Below are 9,103 nucleotides of genomic sequence, written 5' to 3' on the forward strand. Positions count from 1 at the left end.
ACTTCTTTCCAGGAGGGGTATTAAAGCTGGACTTATATAATTTTTCCCCCCTCACAACAGCCAGCTAGGCTTGTGAAAAGCATGTGTGATGACCTCCAGAGCTGTAACCTATGAAGTAAGCAATGCTGACCAGAGCGTGTGGAAGGGCATCTGGCCGCAGTCTTTCAGACCTCCTGCACAAGTTCTGGGATGCCTCACTTGGCCGACCAGCCCTCCCCCTTGGTGCTGGAGGAAAGTGGCACAACTGGAGAGGCAGAAAAGTATTTTGAGGCCCTGGCAGAGGGCAGGGGTTCAGTCCCCATCAGAGCAGGTGTGTAAGTACCCATTCTCCCTGTCCCATTAGCCTGCCAAGAAGATCAGTGAGACCTGCAGAACTTTCTACCCACACAAAAGAGAATTGCTGGCTGCCTGGACCTGAAGGCAACTCTCTGTGGCACATGGTCCCTTTCCTATGGTCTGTACTGCCATGAAGCTAAGCATGTCCTGAAGGAAGCTCTTTCCTGGGCTCTCTGAAGCTTGCAGGCCATAAGCCATATGCTGCTTGGCACCTCCCGTTATACAAAGCAGGTGCTGCAGAGGGAGAGCAGCCCCTCCAAGGTGGCCCCTCATCCAGACCTGCCTAGAGGTACTGCAGGGAAGGCCCAAGTCTTTGGGGGCCTTTCCTAGCTCAAGACTAGGCAGGTCATCTAGTTTACTTCGTGAACATTGTGTTGTTGTGCTTAAGGGCATCCCTCTTCATGAAAAGGCAGGGTCCTATCTGAAGGGTGAGGTCATTCATTACATCATGCCATTAAGGAAGAGGAATATTTCTCAAATCTGATTCTGAGATCTGAGCAGGGACTACTTGGGTGGGCTGCAGAGCTGGTGATCTCACTTTGCATAGAGATTGAGGGGGCCAAATTCCAGTGAGGCAACCTCTGGGGGCAGGGCTGGAGGATGGTGTAGAAATGAGGGACCCAAGAGGGATTAGTGAAGACTTGTTTCAGCCCCTTTGGGCAAGTGTTTAGGTCTCTCCGATACTGAGTGAATTGGATTAGAGCCTCTGAATTCGGGACAAATTAGCTATGGTGTAGCTGACCCCCATGCTGGCAGTGCCACTTGGTCTTAGCATAGCCAAGAGAAAACTAACAGACAAGGGGAGGCATGGTGTCCATTGTTAGACCAGAGCTGTGACAAACAGCTGTAGCCCCTGGGTACCAGGGCAGTGTTGACTTGGTAATTGAAGTGAGAGCACCCAGAGGTTAGCGATAGAGTCAGGGCTCCTCAGTCATCTCTTCCTCTTTGACTTCATCTGATGCTAGACCTTGCCAAATCAAGGTTTAGTTTTACTTAGGGAAATATTTTTTCCTTGTAATCCATGGTTTCAATATGAATCAATCAAGAAACTGGTTAAAAAGGGAAATGCCAGGTTTGCTTTCATTAATAGCAGCCCAGCACCAGGGCCAAGGGCTGTAATCATCTCACTGTAGTACTCTTACTCTCTGGTGGTTGTCAGCTATTACTCTGTTGGAAGGAGATGGAGGTGGCTGGCTCTTGGCTAGCCCTCATGGGTGGGTGAGCTTCAAGCACTCCTTTTCTCTCAAACTAAGTCCAGGCCAAAGGCAGGTGAAAAACCAGTTTGGACCCTTTTATCTGACCTTTTTTACTTGGTTGATCAGAAGACCTGGACAAAGGGACCACAGCACTTCCCTTGGCCTAGAGCAGAACTCTGGGCTAGCTACTCCCTAGCTCTTTTACTTGGCTGCACCTTAGTCCTGCTGCCAAAGGCAGGTCCCATCCCGACGCAGGGAGCATGTCCTGGTCTTTTGAATGGAGGCATGTGCTTCCAAAGGATGGGGGTTCTAGAAAGGAGAGTGGATGAAGCCAAAAAATGTCCAACACTGTACCCCCGACTAGGTTCCAGCTGCTTCCTCTCCTTGGGTATGCTAAGGGAGCCTCAACCTTCCCCTTACGGCTAAAGTGTGCTATGCCTCTGGTCTAACCATCTCTCTAAAAAGATGCGTGGGGAGTTCCCATCGTGGCGCAGTGGTTAACGAATCCGACTAGGAACCATGAGGTTGCGGGTTCGGTCCCTGCCCTTGCTCAGTGGGTTAACGATCTGGCGTTGCCGTGAGCTGTGGTGTAGGTTGTAGACGCGGCTCGGATCCCGCGTTGCTGTGGCTCTGGCGTAGGCCGGTGGCTACAGCTCCGATTCAACCCCTAGCCTGGGAACCTCCATATGCCGCGGGAGCGGCCCAAGAAATAGCAACAACAACAACAACAACAACAAAAGACAAAAAAAAAAAAAAAAAAAAAAAGAAAAAAAAAAAAAAGAAAAAGATGCGTGGTCCGTTAGCATACAGTTAGCTAAAAGTTTATCCCGGAAGACTGGCCTGGAAGCCAAGAAACAGTTGTGGTGACTGAGGATGTTTGGTTTGGAATAAAGAAGACATGCAGAAACCAGTCTCTCTCTTAAATATTTAGAATGTATGTGAAAGAGAAGGTATTTATTCTATGTAGGATTAGAGGACAAAATTGGGATCAAGAAATAAGTTATTAAGAAGTGGATTTTTTTGATTGTTTATTTGTTTCAATAGTAAAATGAGCCCCCAAGGAGATATACAAGAAGGTACTTCTGACCATGTGGTGATGCTCTGGAAGGAACATCCTGCTGGAAAGCCATCCATTCTGGTCATCCCTTGTCTCAGGCTTTCTGGAATAGTCCTGTTTTCACTATTCTGCCTGTGGCGGTGACTATAAACCATCAGGTGTCCCAGAAACTCCAGTGTGCCCATTCACTGCACACCCTCTTGAAAGCCTCTTGATTTTGGAAATGGAAGAATGTTTTGTCAAATCTATTCTGACTTGTGGTTCATAAACTTGAGCAAGATTCATAAATTTTACCCAACTCTGAAAGTCTGTAACTCCACATTTATCAGCAAGATTTTTTTATTTTGGCTGTGCCCACAGAATGTGGAAGTTCCTGGACCAGGGATCAAACCCAAGTCACAACAGTGACCTGAGCCACCACAGTGACAACACCAGACCCCAACCCTCTATCAGCAAGATTAAATAATCACTTTAGATTATCTAATGACATAGTGGCAGAACAGGAGCTAGAACAAAAGATCTGATTTCTCTTTGGATGTTATTTGAGTCTTACAAATAAATTCTGGCCAACTTCCCGTGATAAGATATAGGAATCATCTCTTGGTTTGGAACAAGCATACCCTGTTTAGGCCCATTCTGCAGGTCTTTACTCAGTCCCCCCTGTCTTTAACACATCTCCATAGCGATAGCTTTCATCTGTTAGTTTGGAGGCCTCTGGCACAGTATGTGGGATAAGACAGAGTTCACTTCTGGGCTGAGCTGGTGTTTTTCCAGAAGTGAGCTCTCATCTGTATGTGTATCCATCCATCTTTGACAAGGACAACCCTTGATAATAATCCAGTATCCCTGTGCTAGTGGTACATATGCAGAGGCTGCTATTACCTTAGAGGTTATAAGTCCTTGAGTGCAAGGAACACAGAATCATTACTCTGAATCTCCAGGCAGCTAATAAACTGTTATGCTCTATGGGCACTTGATATATACTTGGTATTTGCTTCTTTTCTTTTCCCACATGAAATCTCAAGATTCTGTCATCCCAGGAGTCAGTTCCACCTGGTTGCACAGTTTCAGGAAGTAAGGAATGTGTCTTCCCACATACTGTTCTGTTTTCAACTTGATGTGTTTATTTGAATACCTAGAAACCATGGTGACAGGTGCCATAGAAATAGAAAGAAAGAGCAGGGAGGTGGAACACAGAAGGGGAGGACCCAAAACACCAGGGGGGCTGGAAGCAGTGCTTTTGTGACACCAGTGTTTATTTTGAGGCAGCAGGCTTATTTATCATGTCTTTGTGCACAGCCTCTCCCCCTGGGAATGAAAGTTTCGTCTGCTTCCTTATGCACTTACATTTTCACTGGTCTCCAGAGGAGAGATGCTGCATTCAGTGTCCAGATATACAGGTTGTCATCACTACTTCTTACCTTTGTGTGTCCCTTGTCACTTTTCAGTGCACGTTCACAAACAATACTTCCCTCACTTGATCCTAACTCAAGGCAGATAGTATTCACTATTTTTCCCAAATTTGAGGCTGAGAATAACTTGTTTGAAGTCACATGGCAAGTAAGGGGTCAGAGCTAACCTCTAGCTTGTCTCCCTCTGCTAAGATTGGGCTATGCAGTGAGAGGGATTCAGGGCAGGCTGGACAGATGGCCAGTGCATTTTGGCCTGTGTCATTCAGGTTAGAATGAGCTGTGTGGAGTGATCAGAGTCATGGAGAAACAGCTGGTGTTTCCGAATGAAGCTGACAGAAAACTGTGATTGGCTGCAGGAGAAATTTTGCTAATTTATGTCTGGAGACAAAGGAAAAGGTAAACCATAAATGTACCCTGCTTTCAAGACCAAAAGCTCCTTGCCAGCACGAATGAACTTGAGTGCTCTCGGCTTGATCTGCCTGTGCTAACCCACAGGTCCTGAGAAGGGCCACACAGCTGTCTCTATCTCTCCTCAAAGCAGACTGAGCCAAATGTCACAGGAAATAGAGTCCTGGGCATGGCTGGCACGTTCCAACCTCATATCTATGATCCCCTTCATCCATGTCTGATGTAGTTGGATGGTGTTACCTATAAGTGCTGCAACTTCTTGTCCTCGTGTTAACCGAGCAGGACCCTATGGGGTCTTCCTGGGACAGATCTCCTCTATCTTCCCCCTGCCTGTTGCTTGATTTTTGCATCGTAGCCAAAGCCATTTTATAATGTAGAAATTCCTTTTTCCTATTTTAAGTAACAAAAAATCCATTCTTAAGTATACATTGTCCAGGAGTTCCCTGATGGCACAGAGGGTTAAGGATCTGGCATTGTTACTGCTGTAGTGTGGGTTCGATCCCTGGACTGGGAATACATGTCCAAGAACTAAAACACTCTCAGGATTTGTTACTTGTCTGTGATTTATATTGACTCCGCCTTCCGTTATCATCCAGTACCCGATGGGGACCATGTGGAGTGGCATTTGCTTTGTAACAAGTATCTAAGACACTTGTTCCTGGGTCAAGAACTAATTCAGAAAATGAAGCTTCTTTTAAAAATTCTTCCTCTTGATCAGCCATGACCTTTAGTGCATCTATGCTACCATGATAAAGGGCTTCTCTATACCTTTCAGCAGAGTCCAACCCTTCTTGTCCATGAACAAGCAATGTTACTTCTGTAGCAAGTCATTTCTGACAACTCTTGCTTTTCGGGATCTTTGACATACAGCTGCATTATGTGGTAAAGCTCTGGAAAGGGCAGAAAAGTGACGAGCTTCAGGTAACTTTCTACCAAATCATCTTGCTGCCTGACAAAGGAATGACACAATTCAAATGCAGATGTCTTACCTCTGTTTAGCCAAATGGCATTGAGAGTAGACTTTCTGTTTTGTTCTAGTTGTAATTAGAGGAATAGAGACTGTAAATATGCCTTCTCCAGCCAACTTGTGGATGAACTCATATCCAGATATGATATGGCTCAGCTGATCAGATCCACCCAATGGGACCCGGTAGAAATCAGGCAGCTGGAGTACCTGGTATAAAATGGCCAGGGAGTTCCCTGGTGGCTCAGAGTTAGGGATCCAGCCTCGTCATTGCTGTGGCGCAGGTTCGATCCCTGGTTCAGGAAATTCCACGTTATGCGGGCGCGACCGGGGGTGGGGGGGGAACGACAAAAAACCAACTTGCCTAAACTCCTGCCTTCTGGGCTTGCCAGTCGGCAGCCGAGTCTGCAAACTCAGTGGGCTCAGAAGCGTGCCGGTGTGGATGTGGCCGCGCACTGCCTCTAGGAAGCTCAGGCGCTGCATTTGGTACAACGCTGAGATATCTAGCACTGCGAAGCTGCTCGAGGTTAGTGAAGAGCTGCTGGAGATGAGCCGCCAGGACCCTGAACCCTTGGTGCGTGTGGACGCAGGGCGCGCGCCTTGTTTTACTCGCTTTCTGCCGCGCACCTCAATCGCCACGGTAGGACAGGCCTCCCAGCCTCGCGGTGACGCCTACCTACAGCGCAATCGCATTGTGGCCCGCTCGTTGGCTGCGAGTCAAGCCCAAGAGCGACAGCAGATGCCCCACTTGCAGCGAGGAGACTGTAGCATCAGACCCCAGTCTGGGGAAAGTTGCCCACCAGGCTGTGGTGGAAGAGTTCTGGGAGCTCTCTTTTCGTACCCGTCTCAGGGAATAACTCTGTGAAGAGACCGCGAGCCTTTGGTACCGCCAGCGGCCCCTGATTACCCTAGTGGGCCGCCACAGCCCTGGGGGCAGACTCCTGACCCACCTGTGGTACCAAACCTCCCGCCCTGGGCCACGCAGCGCAACGTGGGCGCCGCCATCTTGGCGAAGCACCAGGTTCAGAAGAGGATGGTGAGGATGAAGTTGTAGATGATGAAACAGAAGCTGGTTCGCCTCCTGAGGAGGAGGAGGAGGAGGTGAAGGAGGAGGATAAATAAGGCCCTGGTCCTGGTGTGGTTTGGTCTGGTCTGATCTGTGAGACGTCTCGGGTAAGTGGCGGAACCCCGAGTGTGAAGACATTGTGGTATACCTCCGTACTGGGTTGCCTTGATTGGAGGTTTTCCTTTTGTGGGGGAAAGGTGTGAGACTTGGTCACCTGGTTTTGAGCAGAGTGCTGCTTTAATTGGATTTTCCCTTCTGGGCTGAGGAGTCCCTGGGCCATCTGGCACCGCCTGAGTAGTGCTTGGGGAAATCCCGTTAAGACAGGCTCTTCGGTACCCCCATCTGGAACAGTAGGGAGGAAATCTGTTTTCGTGCCACAGAACTGCGACCCAGAGAGGCCGTGGAGCACTGGTTTATCTACTTACGAGCTGTCTGTTTCTGGTAATACTAGTGGTGTGAAAGAACTATGGAAAAATCGAGGGCTTGAATGATACTTAAAACAAAAACAAAAACAAAACTAAACCCTAGAGTTTCTGAGTATGGCTGATGTGGAACTAAATTCATTGGCCTGGTTTCTCAGCTTAAATAAACTTTAAAAGTTGGAACTTAATGACAGTATAATTTCCAGGAATTTCTTGGAATTCCTAGCAGAGAAATGTCCAAATCTTATTTGCTTCAATTTGAGTGGAAACAGAATCAAAGACCTCAGTATAGTAGAAACGCTGGAAAATCATAAAAATTTGAAAAGTCTTGACTTGTTTAACTGTGAGATCACAAAGAGGGATGATTATAGAGAAAGTATTTTTGAATTGCTACAGCAGATCACATGCTTAGATGGAGCTGACCGGGAGGACAGGAGGCATTTGTCCCAGGAAGGTCCCATAGGGTCCTAGTGGGTTACACTCAGGCCCGTGCCTCTGCTGGGCCCACCACCTAGAATGCCCTCTGTTTCCCTCTCCCTCTCATCAGAACATTTGTCTCCACTTTGCCAAATCTGATCCATCCTCGAGGCCCAATTCAGATGTTTCCTCCCCCCTGCCCCCGTTCCCTGTTATTGAAAGTGATCTCTTCCTCCTCTCACTGCCTATGACAGCACTAGTTGGAGGGTCTGCTGGTGAGGATCAAAGGTCTCTCAATTCAGAGAGCCCCAGTAAGTCCAAGAAGTTGGGGGTCAGCCAGACTCCCTGCCCCTTTAGAGGGAACTCAGGACTAGCTTCCCAACCACCCATCCAAGCTACTCCACCCTTCTACCCCATCAGTCGATATAAGAAAAGGATTAAAAAGGGAGAGGGTGGATTGGTTTCAGGAGAGAGGTTTTTCTCTCTACTCCTTGAAGCCAAAGAGGTGGGTAGGAAACAAAGAATATCAGACCCCCGCCCCCCAGAGATTTTGCAAAAAGGCCTTGTGCTCTGAGATTGCTTGGAAGGCCTGTGGACTCATTGATCTGCTCTTAGGATGGAGCACAGGCAAAGGGGTGGGGGAGATGGTGGGGAAGGGATACGGCAGGGCAGAGAGGGCCCAGAATCGTGGCTTTGATGGGTGTGGACGATGGAGCGTGGCTTTGATGGGTGTGGACGATGGAGCGATGTAACCCTGCTCCGTTAAGGTAAGCAGACACCAGCCCTTTACCTTCTTCCTGGTCCTAGAAATGTTTAAGATAATAAATCCATTTCTAAAGGGTGACAGGCTCTGAGCTAGGGGTTACAAAGGAGAGCAAGGCAAAGCTCTACCCTCACTAGGTGCCACCCTGCAGGGAGATAAACAAGATGGGAATGTCAGTGTAATGTGAGGAGGGCACCCTCAGATAGTGGTTACCCATTGTAGGAAAAGAGGCAAAGAAAGGCACCTAACCTGGACCAAGGGATGATGGAAGCCTTCCTGGAGGAGGTGGTCCTGAGGTTGTTTGGCACCTGGCCCTCAATTAAGGGCAGCCTTGTGCTCCTCCATTCCTCCGAACCCAAGGGGGTCACCATCCAGAATCAGCCGGAAGAGGGCGCATGGTTGCAGGAATGGAGCTGGGGGGAGGATGTTAGGATCTGCTGTTATATTTCCCCGCTAACATGTTCTCTATTTAAAGGTGCAAAAATAATTCTAGACAGTTTATTGAGGAATTTAAATAAAATTTATTTCACTTTTAAAACTAAAAGGAGTAATATGTATGGCTGGTTGGTAAATTTATTTCAAAAATTAAGTGCTAAAAAAGATTTATTGTATTTAATAACTGGCACCTATGAAGCACAATATGTTATTAAATACAATAAATCTAAGCATAATATACTCTAGGTCCATCCATGTTGTTGCAAATGGCAGAATTTCATTCTTTTTTATGACAAATATTCCATCATATCATATACCACATCCGCTTTATCCATCGTCTCTTGATTGGCACCTGGATTGCTTGGCTGTGGTAAATAGAGCTGCTGTGAACATTGGGGTGCATGTGCCTTTTTTTTTTTTTTTTTTGTCTCTTTAGGGCCGCGCCTGCGGCATATGGAGGTTCCCAGGCTAGGGGTCAAGTCGGAGCTGTAACCACCGGCCTACACCACAGTCACAGCAACGTGGGATCTGAGCTGAGTCTTCGACCTACACCACAGCTCATGACAACGCCAGATCCTTAACCCACTGAACGAGGCCAGGGATTGAACCAGCCACCTCATGGTTCCT

General features: G+C 47.6%; 2 pseudogenes across 1 annotated transcript; one reads left to right on the forward strand and one right to left on the reverse strand.

The window, feature by feature from the left end:
* Positions 1-6,956, forward strand: LOC146404870 (lipid transferase CIDEC pseudogene; annotated as a pseudogene). Its single transcript, XR_014842200.1, has 2 exons — positions 1-2,001; positions 2,320-6,956. The product of XR_014842200.1 is annotated as a lipid transferase CIDEC pseudogene (transcript).
* On the reverse strand, positions 4,696-6,378 carry LOC146404871 (tyrosine--tRNA ligase, mitochondrial pseudogene; annotated as a pseudogene).
* Positions 6,957-9,103: the final 2,147 nt, after the last annotated feature.

This window comes from Sus scrofa, chromosome 3, assembly GCF_054392235.1.
Source record: "Sus scrofa isolate SSC_HxYL_T2T_F1_AM1 chromosome 3, Sscrofa_HxYL_maternal_Yorkshire_Landrace_v2.0, whole genome shotgun sequence".
NCBI classification, from domain to species: Eukaryota; Metazoa; Chordata; class Mammalia; order Artiodactyla; family Suidae; genus Sus; species Sus scrofa.